Here is a 21054-nt window from a genome sequence, read left to right as displayed (position 1 = left end):
TTTTGAAGATTGGAGTGGCTCCTGGCACATTGTACCAATCGCACCTGGAGAAACCTAGCTCCATAGAATACTTTTGGAAGACCATGGGGTGTTTATTCTTCTTTGTCTACTCTTTGTGCACTACTGCTCAGGCACTCCATACCAGCCAGAATTTGGTTGCCTAGTTCTAAATAAAATGTTAAGAAGAGGGCTCCATATGAGAAACTGTGTACACTAAATAGGTTTAGTGAAGTCATCCAATGGTCCTTCTTTAACTCATGCCAGTAGTCGCAGTATCAAAAGTCTAAAGAGATTAACGAGGTAACTTGAATGAATGAAATAGGTCAGGTATGCATATTATAGGAAATGTCGGAGACTCAGATAAATGGAGGGCATGTGTACTATTTAATGTGAGATGAAGTACATACCTTCAACCCACTAAGAATGGGGATCAGGTCACCTCATGTTTTGATCTTTAAAAAATTAGAGAAGCAATTTAAATTATTATCTGAATTTTTTTTGATTTTGGTAAAAAGTTCAGTTTTATAAAATATGTAGACAACCAAATGAGTTTCAGACCTATATGTTGTATCATCTTTCAGTAAAGGTAACACCATTTATGTTGCACAGTTGTGTATGTCGTTGATTGTTGAGTAGGCACACCCTGGTTGCATGTGTGTTAGGGAAAGGGTGAGAAGAGAAACTTTTGTCCTCTGATCATCTTAAAGTTTTTGTTTCCATCTACTTACAAGTCCCAAGAGGAGAATTAGGATGTCGCTTTCTGAACATGTTTATGGTATCATCCTCTGAGGAACATACATTTCTTTTGTTCTCTCTCCGATGGAAAAATGGAACAACTTTTTCCCATCCTCTGAAAAGTTCTCTGTATGTTGAAATAGTTATTAAGGCTCTCCTTGTTCATGTTTTTGCTTTCGTTAGACAAAATAACCACAAATCCTAAAGTATTTGTTTAAAGATTTCTTTTCTTCTTACTTTTTAATTATTTTCACTGTAGAACTATGGACCTTCTTCAAGTTTCCCATAGCTTGCTTATTACATGGTTGCTCTGGAATAACTTGTCCTCATAACCATTTAGCCAAAGCTAAATATGAAGAGAACATTATTTGCAGTTATATTTTATGTCTTTGTGTTATTTTCAAACAGCATTGCATTTCTGACTGATATGTAACTTATAATCTGCTGCAATCCCTATATCATTCCCATTATATTTATGCATAACCAGTTATTTATTTTTGTCCCATAATTTGTAACTTTAACTGCCTTATAATTCATCTTAAATACTTTCCTTTCTGTATTTTTTTTCCATTCTGTGTCCAGAATGTTGGAGCTTATACTACATGGTGTCCAATACATAATAGGTGCTTAAGGCAGGTATAATGAATGAAATAACTAAACCAAGATTAGGCAATATATCCCACAATAATTTTTATTGGCTCTAACACAATATAGATTTATTGAACCTAATAAAATCTAGTAGAAACTTTTTCCATACTTGACCAAATGTTTGGACTTTATCTAGAGAAAGATCTTTGTTTAAGCCTTGGCTCTTGCTTCTTATTAGCTATTTAGTTTGGAAAAATCATTCAAGTTCTCTAAGCCTTTGTTTTCTCCTCTAGAAAATGTATATAATAATAGCTACCTTTAAAGTTATTGTGACATTTATACAAGATATTGTATGTAAAATGCTTAAAAGTCTTCTTGGTACATAGTGAATTCCCACAAAAATGCTGACTCATAAGAAAATGTAACACCCAAACCACTATATATGGATAAGTTAAAGAGGGGGGTGTTTTTCTCAGCTCCTGTTTTCCCTTCTGAAAGGATTTATGATGGAAATTATTCTTGGATGCTTAAGAATTCTTCTTCAAGGTATTCTCTATTGATACATAACTTTCTCATCTTTCTTGTCAAATTGAATGCATAGTACACTTGTTTAGTCCCAGAAAATACTTACTACAAAATGTTAAGACTTCAAAATTAGCAGCAGCATCAGTTTCATCTTTTCCTATTATCTTGAGATAAGATGATAGAAAAAAAGATAAGAATCTAAATGGCAAGAAGATCCCACTGATGCAACAAAATAAATGTATACCTGACATTGAAATACTTCAGAGAAGAATAAAATTTTGGGAATTCAGTGAAGAGGGATGGTACCTTTGGAAAAAAGGAATCAGGTCTTATACAGAGTGTGTGCCCAAGGAGATATAGGGTAAATGTCTCTTGGGTGATGATGACAGAGATGGGGGTGATGATGGCAGAACTGGTAGTGTTGATGATATGGATGAGTTACCATAACACGGAAAAGAGGGCTTGGCCACTACAGTAACAACAGAGTATTAGATATTCCAGTGAGTATCTGACTATGGCAAAGCTTTAGGAATGTAAAAGAGGAAATGACAGTTCAGAAGTGACTCACAGCAACGTGAAAATAACAAACCGACAGACTGCATGGATGCTAAAATTCACAATTTAAAAATGGCCACCTGACACTCATGCCTCAGCAGATGTTGTAGTTTAAAGTGAAGATTTACAGTTTCTTTGGCAGGAAGTGAGTTGCTCAGGAAAAGGATTTTTATAAGACTTCTTAATTGTCATCAAATGATAGGATTTAGGGGTGGCATTTGTTAACACAAGTTGCTATAAGGTGGTAACTCACACAAAGTTTACGTTAAGCTTAGGATTCACAATGCAGATTTTCAAAATCCAGATAACCTTGCAAGGCGATTTTCATTTTCAGCCACTGTAGAACATTATTTCCTACTCAGAACAACTTCAAAATTGTATGTTCCAGGGACACACTGAATTTTATTTTTACACCTTTCTAGTTTTACCTACACTAGGAAAATGGTCGTTAATGTGAGACAAATAAAAATCAGAAGATCCTAGTGTTATTACTCTTATTGTTAAGCTTATTCTCGGATTACATTTTTTTTTTCATTAAAAAGCACAACACCCTTAAAATTATAATGTACCAGTGGCCCTAATATTTGGAGAGCCAAATTGTATGTGGATCCACTTGGGATAATTGTGTATGCAAGTGCCTGGAAAAATAGTGAAACTGAAACCAGTTTAAGAATCAAATTGCAAAATTCTGTTTTGGTTCTACCATTCATTATCTGTGTGTCATTTGTTAGGCAAATACTTTGAGTCTCACTTCTCCCTTTAGTTAAATGGGAATGATTTCACAATGGCTTCACAGTGCTGTTTGATAGGACGAAGGAAATAATGTAAGGTCAATGAAAACCACAAGGGTTGACCAAACATACATAAGGCACTACTATTACTAGCTACTAATACTACTTCTACTACTGTTATTACTGTTATTACTGCTATTATAACTGCTGCCACCATCACTAACAGCATTACTTTCATCTTGGGTTTGCTTTGAGTAGCTATTTCTTATCCTGGATTTGAAGATGAGTAATATATAGATATACGACATATATACTATATTCCTCTGATACCTGTATAATTAAAACAGTGGAAGATAAGGTAAAACATAGTAATATGCTTTTACATATTTAGTTTTAATAAAATACACATCAATTGTAAAAAAGGGTCAAAAATAATACGAAATTATGATGTAAAAAGTAAAGTATGTGAATAAATAAACAGAGGACTCTCTTCTGTTATCTTTTCCCAGTTCCATTCCCCAGAGGTTATTCAGTCTATACTTTTTCAGTGTACGTCTCTCAAGGCTGGTTGTTTCGGGAATGAAATAAGTACATCTTGGATGTAAACACTGTTCCAGCTATGCAAGTGTCTACACAAGCAAGTAAGTCAGCAAGTTAGTCTTCAAATACTTTGGCTTCTAGTGGGAAGACAAACTATCTTAAAACATCATCAATAACAAATAAATTTTGAGTGCCTGTTACCTACAGGGCGGAGTACTGGTTACACTGGGAAGTACGGATTCTCAGCTTTCCTTTTTGTTAACCTTCATACAGGCTGTTGTTCTCTTCTATCTATATTCAGCACATAGCGTCACTCTTTATTTTAAATAGATTTTCAGCTTATCTCACAGCTCCGAGTTTATAATTTATTTCTTCTGAAATGTGTTTCTTATGACATATAGACAGTCACTGATTTCAGTAATCCCCATATACCTGAGTTCTTTTGCAGGTTGCCCAAACAGAGTGAATAGCATCTGTTTTAAATGGAGTGGCTGGAGCTCTGAGTGAAAGACAGGATCCCATAGGCAGGTATGTAAATGGGCCTGCCACAGATGGCCTAATTTTGGCTAGATTGGGATAAAATCTGGTTTCTGATACTAGGGTTATGTATGGCTGGCACAGGTGAGGGCATAGAGGGATGCTGGGCCAAGAAGATGTAAAAACATGCTTTAACTTAAAATTAGAGCCTATACATTTCTCCATGTACATTTAAATGATTTTACAAGAGCCAAGAATATGCTATAATTACCCTGACCATTTACCATTGTGCATTATATTATTTCCAGTATTGTGTTATGAATAATGGCTGTAAGGAATGCCTTTGGGTATACACGTTTCTTCACATTTATACTCATTTCTTTAGAATAGAATCCCTAAGGTAGAAGTTCAAGTCAAAGGTTATAAAAATGGTAATGACATAGTTACAATTTTTATATCACCTAACTACGAGACCACAACAATTTAACTCACAACATTAATGCTTGAGATGGCCTGTCTCATGGGTTCCTCGTCCCCACCCCACCCCCTGCAGATTCTTCTTTAATCTCTGCTAATTTGACAGGAACAGAAAGGGGATTGTACTCCCATTTTCTTGATTGCCATGTCTATTGAATACTACTATTTCTTCCTTTGTGAATCGCTGATTGGTATGGAAATCTTCTTACAAACCTTAATAATTTGTATGAGCTTTTTATATAGAAATGATCTCAAACCATTGTGATACTTATTGGAATATTGTTTCCAGTTTATTTTTGCCTTTTAATTTGAATTATATTTCATTTATAGAATAACAAGTATTTTATGAGAATATAAACCAAAAATAAAATTCTAAGCCCTGCCAACTGACTGAATGGACCCCTCTTCTTGGCCAAGGGTATTCCAAAGTTAACCTGAAAAACTAGTTTAGGCCATGATGGAAAGTGGAGGTCAGACATGCCACATTATACTCTCCTCCCTTGGGAATTCAGGCACCGTGACCTACCAGCATTGACATTACAAAAGAAATCTTAAGACTGATGAAACAGACTCTTTGTAGCAATGACACCAAATTCCATCCTGACTAGTAAAACATCACATGACAGATAACAGGCCCTGAAAAGAATCAAAGTATGTTACCCCAAAATATATTTCTTTGACATATTTTTAAAAGGTCCTTCAAAGCTGTCAGAATCAGGAGAGTGGAGCACCCTTTAAGGTTCACTAATAAGAAATTTACCATCTATGTCTCTGAAGCCAAATAGCTGGAGGTTTCATCTACATAATAAGAACCTTGATTTCTAATAAATGGTGCCGGGAAAATTGGCTAGCCGTAAGTAGAAAGCTGAAACTGGATCATTTCCTTACTCCTTATATGAAAATTAATTCAAGATGGATTAGAGACTTAAATGTTAGACCTAATACCATAAAAATCCTAGAGGAAAACCTAGGTAGTACCATTTAGGACATAGGCATGGGAAAAGACTTCATGTCTAAAACACCAAAAGCAACAGCAGCAAAAGCCAAAATTGACAAATGGGATCTAATTAAACTAAAGAGCTTCTGCACAGCAAAAGAAACTACCATCAGAGTGAACAGGCAACCTACAGAATGGGAGAAAATTTTTGCAATCTACACATCTGACAAAGGGCTAATATCCAGAACCTACAAAGAACTCAAACAAATTTACAAGAAAAAAACAAACAACCCCATCAAAAAGTGGGCAAAGGATATGAACAGACATTTCTCAAAAGAAGACATTCATACAGCCAACAGACACATGAAAAAATGCTCATCATCACTGGCCATCAGAGAAATGCAAATCAAAACCACAATGAGATACCATCTCACACCAGTTAGAATGGCGATCATTAAAAAGTCAGGAAACAACAGGTGCTGGAGAGGATGTGGAGAAATAGGAACACTTTTACACTGTTGGTGGGATTGTAAACTAGTTCAACCATTATGGAAAACAGTATGGCGATTCCTCAAGGATCTAGAACTAGATGTACCATATGACCCAGCCATCCCATTACTGGGTATATACCCAAAGGATTATAAATTATGCTGCTATAAAGACACATGCACACGTATGTTTATTGCAGCACTATTCACAATAGCAAAGACTTGGAATCAACCCAAATGTCCATCAGTGACAGATTGGATTAAGAAAATGTGGCACATATACACCATGGAATACTATGCAGCCATAAAAAAGGATGAGTTTGTGTCCTTTGTAGGGACATGGATGCAGCTGGAAACCATCATTCTTAGCAAACTATCACAAGAACAGAAAACCAAACACCGCATGTTCTCACTCATAGGTGGGAACTGAACAATGAGATCACTTGGACTCAGGAAGGGGAACATCACACACCGGGGCCTATCATGGGGAGGGGGGAGGGGGGAGGGATTGCATTGGGAGTTATACCTGATGTAAATGACGAGTTGATGGGTGCAGCACACCCACATGGCACAAGTATACATATGTAACAAACCTGCACGTTATGCACATGTACCCTACAACTTAAAGTATAATAATAATAAATAAATTAAAAAAAAAAAAAGAACCTTGATTTCTACAACCCCCCTTATCTTAACCCAAGTATCTCTTTCTGCTGATTTCAATTCTTCAGGCAAAGCAACTCTTTCAAAGATTTGCCAATCAGGAAATCTTTGAATCCATCTATGACCTGGAACACCCCCTTCCCTCCCATTCCTGCTTTGAGATGTCCTGCCCCTCCAGGCTGAACCAATATACACCAACATATATTGATTGATACCTGTCTGTAACTTCTGCCCAACATATATTGATTGATACCTGTCTGTAACTTCTGCCCACCTAAAATGTATAAAATCAAGCTGTGACCCAACCTTCTCAGGACCTTCTGAGGCTGTTCATGGGCCCGTCCTTAAACTTGGCAAAACAAACTTCTAAACTGAGAGGAGCCTCAGATGCTTTTTGGTTTATAAAATCAAATAAATGATCTTTTATGTTATTTTTATTAAACAATGTAATAAATTAAAGATGATAATGCAAGATCATTTAATAACTCTAAACTATTACTACTAGCATTATTATTAGTGCTGCTACTAGTACTACTACTACTAATGCCACCACCACCACTATCATCACCATTTTCATTTGGACTATACAGAATAAAATGTGAAAGTCGTCTTCATCTTTCCCCCTCACCCAAACCCAAATCAGAGCTAACTACTAGCAGTTTGATGTATATCCTTTAGAGCTTTTCTTTTATATTAATCTGGAATCTTCTTTACACTTACTCTTCTCATCCTATCAGCCATTGAATCCAGTGGATGCACCTTTCAAACCGCGTCTTTAATTTCCCATGTATTTTTGTTTCAAAGCCACTTTTATGGTCCAAGTCATCATCGTCTCTTACAATAGCCTAAAAGTGGCTCCCAACTTCAATTCTGTCTTCTTAACAACGCATTATCTTCACAGTGGTCCACAATGATCATTTAAAAAAGCACTTTCCTTTCAAGCCATGGAGTAGTTTTCCATTACAATTAGATTAAAACACACATCCTTAACCAGTTTATAAGACCCTGCAGGGACTGGCTCCTGTCTGTTCCTCCAGTTTCCTGCATTACCTCTTTTCTGCTTACCAACACTATTTTTATTTTTTATTTCCTTGAAGCTTTTTTCCTACTCGAGCCACATACTGTTTCCTCTCCTTGGGATGCTCTTTCCTCCCTATTCGCTTTACCTAACTAATTCCTACTCATTCTTCACATTAAAGATTACTTCTTCAGGTTTGTATTTTCTCAGGTTCACCTATCTAAATTACATTTCTCTTTTCATACTTTGAGTTTTCCACTGTAATAGTAATATCAATTATTAATAAACAATCGTTTGTGTAATTGTTTACTTAAGTAAACAATTTGTATTCCTCAGTAGACCATAAGTTCCATGAAAGCTAGGACATGGTCTCTGTCTTATTCACTTATTTGTAGGGGTTAGGGAAGGTTACTATCCAGGATAGGGCACCAGGAAAACATCCGAAGTGCTGAAAATGTTTTAGATCTTCATTTGACTTGTAGGGACAGAAAGCGTGTGATACCTTTCCTCACCTGTCATAAGGGTCACGGCTGATACTCCTATAACAAAAGACAAGTTTACAAGAGAAAAACATCAATTTATTTAATCAAAGTTTTTTTGTGACATGGAAGCCTTCAAAAATGAAGACTCAAAGACTCGAGGGGAAACTGTTTTTGTCCTTAGATTGGGGACAGCCATGTAGAAATGTGATTGGACAAAGGGGTATCATCTAATTAATGGTGACAGACTCAGGTGAGGAACCCAGTAAGGCCTATCCATGTAAATTCTTCTTGGCTTCTCGTGTAGCATCCTTTCCTCCTGGATATGGGGCTGGACCCCTCTGGAATGAGGGTCTTCAAAAGAGAAGGGAGAGAGTTACTTTTGTAGGTTTTAGGACTTGCTGTGGAGGAGAGGGCTTCTGGTTTCTATGACTTGCCTTGGGAAGGGAAATTCTGGTTGCTTTGACTCACTTCTGGGGAGAAAGGAGTTGGAGACAGGAGGGCAAGAGAAGGTCAGAGAGAACTTGCTTTTGAAGCCCTTCCAGTGTTCTTCAGTTCAAAGTACTCAGCATGTCAAAGTGCCATACTTATAGGGTGTCATTTTCTGAGCCCCACAGACTGATGGTTACAGAAATGATGACACTTATTTTTACATGTACATGAGTATATAAATTTGTAAAAACTCTTAAGGTTTGTGAAATTTATTATATATACATATATTATTAATATTATATATATTCAAGTAATCAAAGACATATACATTTCAAATTTGCATAGTGAGTGTCAGATTGTGCTTCAGAAACTATAACAATTTATATTCCATCAACAAATGTGAAGATACTCTTTTCCAACAATATGACAAGCAACAGGTAGTATCTCCTTGATGCCCAAATTTGCTTCTTTGATTATTAGTAAAATTGAACTATGATCATATTTTCAATACATTTGGGACTTATTTCAGTATACAATATAAGGATTAAATTTATTTTTTTCATCCTGTTGTCCCAGAACCATTTATTGAATAATCTTTCCCTTCCTCTTTGATTTGTTATGCCATTAATCTTTATCATATTTTGTGATGTCAATGGCCTTGATAATATAATACATTCTTGTATATTGTAGGATCTATTTCTAAGATATCTATTCTCATCTATTCATTTGTCTCTTCATTATTGTACTAGTGCCATGCTGATTAAATTAATAGAATGTTAAAAAAGTCATCCTCATTAATCTTCTTTTTCAAATGTAAAGAGAATCCTGATGCTTTAAATGATGTCTAAAGTGGTTTTGTGAAGTTAAAAAGTACCCACTGAGATTTTAATTTGCAATTCATCTTAGGTTGGTTCCTCCTCAGGGAAACAGATGCTGAGATGGAGATTTGCATGCGGGAAGTTTATTTGGGAATCTCATGGGAATAACACCTGTAAGAGAAGAAAGAATGCAAAGGGAGAAGTAAACTGTGATGGAGTTGCAACGGAGGCTTCAGTTGATTCCATAGGGAGCTCTGAGGCTAGGATTGTTCTTCTGAATTGACTGAAATTAAACAAAAGAGCTACAGCAACCTGTTAATGGACACAAGCTACCTCCAAGAAGGTGTATGGACAAGGCCAAGGGCAGTTTCTGGAGAAGGACTCAGCTACAAGCTGTCAGTAGCCAATACTCTGTCTCTGGAAATGAGTGCCCTGATCTTGAATAGGGATATGGGCAGTGCACCACAGCATCCATGTCACCATTTTTACAATCTTGCTTGCTTTTCCAGGAAAATGATTAGCTTTCCCTTCTATTCAGTATATTTTAAATAACTTCCTTAGGCTAAAAATACAAAAGAAAACAATCAGAAAAATTGATTAAATTTTCTGTGCAATGAGTAATAGATAAACAGAGCCTCAGTAGATGGGAATCATGCATTCAAATCAACAAGACACTGTAGCAGAAACAAATAACAATACTTTACTCATTATTAGTGAAAGTATAATGTGGTTCTTAGAAAGATACATCATCTATTCCTTTGTTTCCCTTTGGTTTTTCCAAACCCTTTCATCCTCCTTGAGCTATGAGTGAACTTCAAGAGCTTCCTCTCATTCTTCTTCCTCCTTAAACTCTGCATCTTTTGACATAGCTGACCATCAAACCCAACATTTGTATGTGCAGATGTCTCCTGAGCATCCCTTTCATCTCGATAGACTCATTATTTTCCCCCCTCAAACATGCTTGTTTCATATGTTCTCTTCAGGGCCATCTCCAACTCTTTCTCATAGCCTACTTTTAGTTTGTGGTCAGGACTTGCCACGCCTACCTATGGGATGGGTTTGAAACTCCTTCTCATTTTTATTCTTGATGCTATAAGCCAAAGTAACATCAATATTATTTCTTATATGGGGTAATGCTGTAAACTCCTGATTTCCATGTCTCTTATTGTTTCCATCTGTAACCGGTTATGTCACTGACAATACCATCATCAACATCCAAGTTCAAATATTTTGATGACTACTTCTCATAGAAAAAAAAATCTAAGTGTGCTCACATGGAATTCAAAGTTCTGCATATTCTGGACCTAACCTAGAGTCTTGGTCTGTAGCCCAGATTTACCATATTGCTTGCCTTCTCATATCTCTTGTTTATATCGCTTCCATGTGTCTCTTTTCTTTGTTATAAATGTAATTTTCCATTTGTCCCTCCCCAAAGACATTCTATTCATTTTCAAGACCAATCTCAATTGCTACCTCAGTGAAGAATTCTTGGATTCCCACAGTAGAAATCAATTGTGCATCCTCTTATTTCCAAATGTGCTTTGTTTATGCCACTCTTGCAATGTGTATCCTGTGTATGTATATACTTGTATGTATGCCTCCCTGAATATACTGAGTTTTGGAAGGCAGGAGCTGTTTTTTTTTTCATCTTTGTATTCTTCACAGAGTCTGGCCTAGCCTAATTCTTTATTGTGCAAAATATATGGTTGTGGAATATAATTCTGATGTCTAAGGCAAGGATGTAATTGCTTCATTCATTCTATACTCCCTGAAATGCATCTAGAGCCATGCTGTCCAATATAGTAGCCATTAGCCACATGTGGTCATTTAAATTTAAATTAATTAAAAGGAAAGGAAAGATTCAGTTCCTCAGTCATACTAGCCACATTTCATGTGTTCTAGCAGCCACGCGGGGCTCATGGCTACCTCCCATGATGACCACTACAGATATGGAACATTTCCATTGTCACAGAAAGTTCTACTGAACAGTGCTGCTCTATCGGATTTGCATTAGAATGCTTTCAACTGCAAGTAACAGAATTCTCAATTCATATTGAGTTGGGCTCCTCAAAAGCAGACCCTGAGACAAGGTTTTAGCTTATGTAATTTATTTAGGAGGTGATCCCAAAGTCAAGTAGAGCACATTTGTAGGAAACATAAAAGTAAGAAAAGGAAGGTAAAAGAGCCAGTAGATGGCATATTAATATGAAGTTTCTACTGTAGGCAACTGGGACTCCTTTGGAATCCTCTGAGAAAACTCACTTCGGAAATGTCCCGCCAGGTGTGGGAAGGCTGAACCCTCCAACTCCACCAAATCTCCTTCTTTATTGATTGGGGATAAGGGGGAAGAGGCTTAAACCCCTCCTCCACTTTGGCATTGCAACCTCAGGATGAGAAGAAGAGGTGCAGGTGCTTGAGGTGGGAAACTGTCAGAGTGCTAGAAACTATTGCAGCAGCAGATCATCTCAGGGAGGCAAAGAGCACGTGTCGGTGCATCAACAGACTCTTCTACACATCGAAATGGGAGTAAAACAATAACTAAAATCTATTATCTCACATACAAATGTTTGGAAAAAGGAAAAGTTAACATTTTGTTAATTCAGTGGGTTAATGATGAAAGGGCTCTGGATTGGCAGTTCTGCAATAATCTTGAGTTTCCTCCTAACATCATCTCAAGTTGTCTGCAGCCCTTCCAAACATTACGATTTCGGAAGTAAGTATTCCAGTGGCAGGAATGAGTGAATCCACGTTTGGAGTCTTATAAAGAGTTAAATCATTTCTACAAACCCTGCCAGAAGACTTCCCTCTGTATCTCAGAGGTCAAGGCTGCACCATGTGGCCATGACAATGGCAGAGTAATAGACTTGTTGTGATTGGTTTAAACTAATCAACACTCACCTCTTGGGTCCAGGGACAGGGCTGACTTTCTTAAGCAAAATACTTCCCAATATCTGAAAACAATAGACTTCTGTTGGCAAAGAGAAGAGATATATAGGGTGGTGATGCATATGTCCTGGGTAAGCAAGAGTATGTCATAGGTGCAGGCAGCAACTTTTAAGAAAAATATTAACAAACTCGAGAGAATCTAGAGAAAAAGGACGAGAATTTCCAAGCCTTAGCAACTGCATTGTATTTTGAGTAAATAAAGGAACCAGGCACAATCAGAGCTTGATGTCATTACACCAGTACATTAACCAACCTTTGAACTTCTGTAATATACAGATGGAAAAAGGGTATTATGGTAGCTATCATTAAATATTTTAAAAATAGCATTGGTTGGTAGATAAATTTAATTATATGATGTACCAGAGGCTATAGCTGGGACCAGTGTGAGAGTTAGATGTTTTTTCATATATTGAACAGAGATTTAGACTTAACAATTAGTTTATATATCATAAATAATATGAAAAAATAGTAACATCTTCACCAATGGAAAAATTAAGAAGAGCGGAATTCCATTAATGGTTTACATTCCAGCAGTGCTTCATGTTTCAAAGTATCATTTAATTGAACTATTATTAAACCCTTATAAGGTATAGTATGTAAACACTATTGTCTCTATTTTCCGTATGGAAAGAATGAGTTCAGCAAGTTTAATGATTGCTTAAGATCATGGAGCTAGTAATTGGCAAAGATGTGACACACACTCAAATTTTCTGATCCTCAAATACTGGTATTCCTAAGTCATAACTATCTGGGTATTTAAAATGTTTTAGGTAATTGAAAATAACTTTGTAATAGACCTGAATTTGACTATGCTTCTATTGCTTTGTATCACAAACAATCTTGTTCCCAGGAATGCTCATCATTAGCCACTTCAGCCTCCCTCCCTCCCTCCCTTTCTCCCTTCCTTCCTCCCTCCCTTCCTTCCTTGTTTCTTGAGACAGGATCTCACTTTGTCACCCATCCTGGAGTGCTCGCTGCAGCCCCAAGCTCTAGGCTCAAGTGATCCTCCCACCTTAGCCTCCTGAGTGGCTGGGACTACAGGTGTGTGCCACCATGCCCAGCTAATTTTAAAATTTTTGTAGAATTGGGGTCTTGCCATGCTGCTCTGGCTGGTCTTAAACTCCTGGGCTCAACTGACTCTCCCCATTTGGCCTCCTAAAGTGCTAGGATTGTAGGTATGAGTCACTGTGCCTGGCGTAAAGCCACATTTCTTATTGTCCCTGCTGCAGTATGTCTATATCCTGCAGATTCTGCTTGTATTTCCTTTAGTGGAAGATGTTTTATTTGGTATTAGTCATTATGTATATTTTTACCCCTTTCCAGTATACATTATATGGTATCTGGTTTGTGAATAAATGAAAACATAGTACAGGAAATAGATCTTGTTTCTTTTCTTGGACATTTTGAATTTTTTCTCTTTCTTGGTGTCTTCTGGTTTATTTTATGATTCATTGAAACATAGCAAATTCTCTCCTTCCTTTCATTTGTATTCAATATTAAGGATTACCATTGCTTCTGTTACACAGTCTTCTGTTCTTACCTTCCTCACAGGGTGGACATCGGTGTCTTCTATACAGCCTGCACTCAGTGGAATTCTCTTCAAATAAATTAGGAGATTCTATTTTTAGATATGAAATCTCTTTATCCAGTTCTGGATGCTGCTTTATGGCGTGATTTTTTTTTTAGATTAGTGCAACTATACTATTTCTGTAGTTTTTGAGATGGAATTTTTAATATCCACCAGAGCTTCAAGCTTTACATGATTTGAAGCAGCTCATTATATTCAGATAACAAATGGACTTTGCTTCTCAAATATGTTTGATGTAGACTTTTCTTTCAACTACTCACATGGGTAACTTTTGAACTAGTGATTGTTGATACTGTATTGGTCACTTCAAAATGTGTTGTGGCTACTCCAAACAATACCAAAGAATTTTTACCTCCAAAATTATGCAACATACATGCCAAAAATCATAGACTTTGTAAATACTTTCCAGTTACTGCCGTGGTGCTTGTTTGCTTCTTAGCATTTACATTGGTCTGCTATTTCCTTTTAATTGGTGCTTTATTTCATAGTAACAAAAATAATAATACAGATAATAACAATATTGAACAGTTATTGAGATTTTACTGTGGATGAGGCATCATTCTAGGCATTTTACATAAATTAACATAAGAACGTTGTCCACAGAGTACTGTTGTTATCCCCATTTTACAAATTTGAAAACTGAGGCACAGAGAGGTTAAGTAAATTATTCAGTCACACAGCTATAAAATGGTGAAGTCAAGATTGCCACCTAGGCACACCACTATACTTTTAAAAAAATAATATTAGTAATAACATTTTGTTATTAACATTTAACATTTTATTAACATTTATTATTGTTATTATTACAAAATGTTCTCCAAGTTGGAATCCAAGTTGGAAAGTGGGCAGTAAAACACAAAGGAAACTTGTTTCTAAGATGTATTAATGAATTTCTTCATTCTCTTCAAACATTCTTTGAGTATTCAACTTGCATATTTAAGTACTGGTCAACGTTTAATATTTGACATCTATATACATATATATGTAAGTATAAAAAGTAAATTTTAAAAATGGGCATTCTCACCTAAACCCTCTGTATAGACTCTAAAATCTTTGGGATTATAAATTGTAGCTTATGAACTCACCATTTTTTTGTTCTTAAATTTTCTGTCTCATTTTTTAATTGATATGTAAGGGCTGACTTGACCTGTCTTTGAAGGAAGCCTAAACTAGGAAGTAAAAGCAAGTGAGAGGAATAAAATTAGAGAGAATAGCAGGCTGGAAGGATTCCTGTTAGCTGTAAAAGCAGTAAGACATATAAATAAAGGAGATAAAAAGTTTAAGTCAGAAACACTAAAAGATAAAAGGAGTTTAAATAGTTTAAATATTCTTATATGAGAGAAAAAATATGAATGTTTGGAAACAAATGCCAATCTATAGAATCATAAATTAGGATTAATTTTTATAAATCAGAGAAAAAGAAAACTCAAATCTGTCTCTATATATACTTAGGAAAGAAAAATTGGAGTCATTACTATTTATCATTTTTCCTCAGAAAAATGATGGGAAAAGAGAAATAAAAAGTCAAAGAGATGAATAGGGAAAAAAGAAGCAATGCAACAAAAGGAAAACAAGAAAAAATATTGATGGAGCAATATTTACGGAGAAATTACTATGATTTTTAATGACTAAATGCCACAGATACATAAAATGTGAGAGGAAAGCAGAGTTGAGTCATTCCCACAGCTGGCTGTTGAAGAAAAGGCTGTAATGCTTCTTTATTATGACAATTGACTGGCCAGATAATTTATGATTCAGTAAGTTACGGGTGTGGGAAATGGAGTGGAAACATACAAGGGACTCAGCAAACTGTAAAACTGCATTGGTTTTATCAGTGGACTCATGTTGAGTCCATCTAGTTGATGAACATCCTTATCAGCCAGCAAATATAAATGACTTATGGGAATAATATTTCAAAGCATAATGACACAGCTATATCTAGTATTCTTCTAAGATCTGGGTTATTAAATATTAAATATCAAAGCTGTAAATTATAGTAGCAGTTTTATATAACTAAATTAAATTCAAACAAAACCTAATTTCCTTAATCATTGGCTGTAATCCTCCAGGAACATATGCTATTAACTCAACTACAAATGGCACAGAAATTGTATGACTTCAGTTAAGTTATTTGATATCAAATTCTAATCCAGGGCAGACTTCTCTGTAAATCTCCTACAGGGATTTTAATACCTCTACAATCATATTGGCTTTTTACAGAGTAACTAATCTTTTCATACTCTGATTTCTTGCTCCTTTATTCAATTTCTTTTTTTCTCTCTCTTTTTTCTCTCAGAGCATATTCTAGGTCAATTTTTAAAACAAACTTCCTATGGAATTTTAAAATTTTGTCCAGAGTTATCACCACAGTTATTATAACCTGGGATTTTGTACAGAAAACTAATTAAACTTAGCTGGAAGTATTTATAGCTCCAATTAACTGTTTATGGCCATGTATGTCAGTGCAAACCCAAAATAGTAAAAAAATGATCAGTCTAATCTGGCTCCTTGTCCCGGTGGCCAAATGTCTATCATGGAGTTTGTTCAGTGATGAAGTGCATTGTGGCTGTTGTAATTGTGAATAAATGGCTGAAGTGAATTAATTTTGTTCTCTTCTTGGCTAACTGTTAACCATTTTTTGAGAAGTTCGTTATGGTCATAGAGTAAGTAATTTATCATTTAGAAACTAAAATTGCTTGAAAGTAAAAGTTTGAAAGGGAGGGAAGTATCAAATCATATGATAGGGATATACACAACAGTAGGAAAATGAGAGTCCCGAAGAAAATGGATGCCTGAGACGTTTGGGCCTCTATTATTAACCAAGGTAAACAGCGATGTGAGGCATGGGGAGATTAGTCTTGCTAGACTCTTAAAGGAAGGAGAGTAACTATTTCAGGTTTTAGTACTGAATGTCAGGCTTCCTGAATACGAGGATGAAGTAGTCCAGGCCTTCCTTGAATCTAATAAGATTCCCATCTTACCATTCAGCAAGGTAGCCTGGTCAACAGAGGAGACAGTTGCTTTCCTGGAGAGCAAAAGGTGATAACTATTTCCTTTTGCACTTATATGGTAAAAAGTCTTTTTTTTTGTTTTGTTTTTGTTTGGTTTTTGTTTTGTTTTGTTTTTTGTTTTTGTTTTTGTTTTTGTTTTAGAGACAGGGTCTTGGTCTGTCACCCAGGTTGGAGTGCAGTGGCATGATCACAGCTCACTGCAGCCTTGAACTCCCGGGCTCAGGTGATCTTCCCACCTCAGCCTCCCTTGTAGCTGGGACTACAGGTACACGCCTCCACTCCAACTTTATTTGCTGAAGACTCTTACCTTTTCTGTATCCCAGACTTCCCCAGCCTTAGGGTCTCTCCCAACTCATTTCTGCTTGCCTATGTATATCTTCACTTGGATGTCTAATAGTCAGAGCAACATGAACTTGGCTCTTGTTACAATCAGGGTCTCAGCATGGGACAGCTGGCATACTCAAAAGGTTTAACTGAAAGTTTAATGAGAGCCAGGAGTGGTGGCTCATGCCTATAATCCCAGCACTTTGAGAGGCTGAGGCAGGCAGATCACTTGAAGTTAGGAGTTCGAGACCAGCCTGGCCAACATGGCAAAAACCCTTCTGTACTAAAAATACAAAAATTAATCGGGCATGGTGGCACGTGCCTGTAATCTCAGGTACTGGGGAGGCTGTGGCAGGAGAATTGCTTGAACCTGGGAGATGGAGATTGCAGTGAGTTGAGATCATGCCACTGTACTCCAGCCTGGGCAATGGAAAAAAAGAAAGTTCAATGAGGTAGAGTTTACCAAGGTGTGGGCAGAACTACAGAAGCCAATACAAGGTGTTAAGGCATCCCGGGATTTGCAACATTGGGAAGCTGTTATCTTCTTTAATCCTGTAGGGACAAGCAAAAGGAACCCAGAGAAAGCCTGGAGTCATAGAACAAGGTCCATCCAATTGAAATAGTAATCCCAGAATGCAGTGACTGGCAGAACTGGAGTGAGACAGGGAGGGGTCTAAAGGAATAAATTCTCCTACTTGTTTCTTATTCAGCCTCTTGCTGGTACCTCATATTGCCTTATGCCATTTGAAATCAGATGAAAAGAGCACACCCCAGCCATAAAGCAGAGCAGAGAAGTGTGGGAAATAGGTGTGTGCATGTGCATGCACATTGTTTATTTGTGGAGGTGGGGGATTGGCACAACTTGTACTATTACCAATCCCCATTCTCCAAATAAACACACACATCTCATTCTTTCTTCACCCTTCTCCATCTCATGAAAAGGCACCAGTATACACTCAACTGCTCATGTGAAAAAATTATCAAGGACCATTTTTATGCTTTTCTTTTTTTTCGTTCATTTCCCACATTCAAACCATTACCAAGCCCTGCTGGTTCTCTCCATTTGGGCTGCCAGACCCTTATGCAAACCACCATTTTTTCTCCCTTGGGCCATATTAGGAACACCCCAACTCTTCTTCTTCTTTTTTTTTGTCCCCACCTCTCTCCAGCCTACCTCCCTATCTTTGTTACGAGAGACTTTGTAACCTGGTGGTGACAAGGAGTTTTCACAGTCCAAACAGCTGTCAATAAAGCAATATCCCACTTCACAATTTTATTTCATATGCCTCTCCTGGGAACAGACCACTGTAATAACTGTTCGTTCACAATTCCAAGCCCTGCAGATCCATCTGTGAACAAAACAAAGTCTCTACTCTGCTGGAGTTTACATTCTTGTAGGAGGAGACAGACAATGAACAAATAAGTATAAACTGTGCCAGGTATTGAAAATAATATTATGAAGAAAAATAAATCATGGTAAGCAGATAGTGACCGAAGTGCTATTTTAGTCACGGAAGTCCTCACTAATGAGGTGTTTGAGCAGAACCTTGAACGAAGTCACGGGGAGTTATGAGCCAAGAGTTCCAAGCAGAGGAAGAGGAAGTGCTAAGGCCTTGATCCAGGATCATGCTTGGATTTTATGAGGAAGTGTGAGAAGACTTCTGGCCATGCAGAATGAGCAAGACAGAAAGTGAGAGGAGGCCAGGTCAGAGAGGAGGTGAGAGGCTGGATCATGATCAAGTGGAAGCTTTCAGGCCATGAAAGGGATTTGGATTTAAACTGGGTGTGATTGTGAGCCAATAGAGGGTTTGAAGGATCAGTGGCAGGAGCTGTGTCACAATTTTAAATCATCACTGGCTGCCGTATGGGTAACTGAGGTATAACTGAAGGCCAAAGTAGGGATAAACTCATAAGTAGAGACAAGTTAGAAGGCTGTAGTTATAGACTAGATGAGGCCTGAATTAGAGGGGTAACAGTGGGGTAATGAGAATGCTTAGAATTGAAGATATATTTTGAAAGTAGAATTTGCTAATGGCATGGATGTGGGGGCTATAAGAAAAAACAAGCTTAGTCAGCTCTGAAATACAGTCTAACAGCAGTTTCACAAATCATCTCTGTCATTTGAGTCATTTGCTATTGTTTATTCAAGATAAGCACTTTTTTGGTCAAGACTTTATAATATTTAGTATCTACTTAATAGTCTTAAATATTTTAACCTATCTTTTCTCTTGGACTCATTGCAAATGAAAGAATTATACTTGAATGAAGAGAATAAAATTTAGACTATACTTTAATGAAGAGACTAACATTCAGTAAGTTGTAGAGGTTCAAAAGTTGCCTGCTGCTCAACTCTTGTGTCTTAGTCAGAGCCCTGAATGATAAATCACGTTGACCCCAAAGCCCAGGACTCCTCAGGACCCTTTTTTTTAAGTTAATCTTGTCGTTGAAGAACAACTTCTCTTCCACCCTGCTTTCTTTTCTAAACTCAAAGCCTACTCCAGAGTGGAGAGTTTTTCCACATCCCAATTATGCAAAATGTTGGTATTGGGTAGAGGAAAAACATAGAATTAAAATAGTTTTACTAGGGGCTTGGGAATTGTGAGTGACCAGGAATTTCTGGAATTTTGCAATGCATTGATGGTACCAGCAGCCTAGAAAAAGACTGACTCTCATTGGTTATTATGGGATCTATGTTGTGCAGGTACATAGTAGAAACTCAGTAAATGTGTGTTATTAAATTAAGAAACACAGTACATTAGGAGGGAACTGAAGAAGATATCATTTGGAAAAATGTAATCTATAGAATCTTTAGGGGAAAAATTCATTCCCTTGTGTGGTATGGATATCATGAAGTTGAGACAAGCTAGGACTTAAAGGGTCATTGCTGCAAAGAGTGGGGGAAGGATTCCATAGTTTGCTCCCTGTAGCTAGGACACAAAAATAGCCATTTACTCTAGGTTTACACAGGTAGTTTGATATATTTCGATAATGTTGATATCAGGTAAGCTGAATTTTTAAGAGTTAAATTTTATATTTTCTGTAGGGGAATATAAATATAAAAATGCTCAATTAATTACAAAAGGAAAAGTGAAATTAAACTATACTGAGATAGCATTTCTCATCATCAGGTTGGCAAAATGCCAATGTCAGTGCATACTCTGTGGAGGACGCTAGTGATGGGGTGGGAAACAGCCATTCTTACATATTGCTGGTAGAAACGCAAAATAAATAGTACAACCTATAGGAAAAGGAATTTGGCAATATTTAGAAAAATCACATACTCATTTACACTATTACTGGCAATCTTACTTTAAAAAAATTATCCCAACGATTCAGTGGCACCATCTTGGCCAGGCTGGTCTCGAACTCCTGACCTCAGGTAATCTGTCCACCTCGGCTTCCCAAAGTGCTGGGATTACAGGCATGAGTCACTGTGCCCGGCCCACATCCCACCCTTAAGGCCGATGTCCCATGACGCAGTGGCCCGGTTTCCTAGTGATAACTAGTTTTACTATTTACTCAAAGCACACAGGTGACTCTGGAGGGTTACAAACAGCCTCACAGAGTGCACAGGACCCCTCTTCCCTCGCCTGAGAGCCAGAATTTTCATCTGTTTTAGTAAGTGACTGATTTCTCTTCTTCAGTGTTCCTCCAAAAGGAACTTTTACCTTTGTCCCTCATTGGTCTAAATTCCTGCTGCATGTGGAATTCAGGCTCTTTGA

At 37.0% G+C, this 21054-nt stretch overlaps 1 long non-coding RNA gene across 1 annotated transcript in view; it reads left to right on the top strand.

Moving 5' to 3' along the window:
* Positions 1-11488, top strand: part of LOC105466174 (uncharacterized) — a 118170-nt gene extending 106682 nt beyond the window's left edge. Inside the window, exons 8-10 of the long non-coding RNA XR_011607778.1 lie at positions 3644-3775; positions 4123-4202; positions 9552-11488. This is a non-coding gene — a long non-coding RNA (uncharacterized lncRNA). The remainder of the gene's footprint in view (positions 1-3643; positions 3776-4122; positions 4203-9551) is intronic.
* Positions 11489-21054: the final 9566 nt, after the last annotated feature.

The sequence above is a fragment of the Macaca nemestrina genome, chromosome 9 (genome assembly GCF_043159975.1).
Source record: "Macaca nemestrina isolate mMacNem1 chromosome 9, mMacNem.hap1, whole genome shotgun sequence".
Classification (NCBI taxonomy): Eukaryota; Metazoa; Chordata; class Mammalia; order Primates; family Cercopithecidae; genus Macaca; species Macaca nemestrina.
This window is presented reverse-complemented; position numbering and strand designations above follow the sequence as displayed.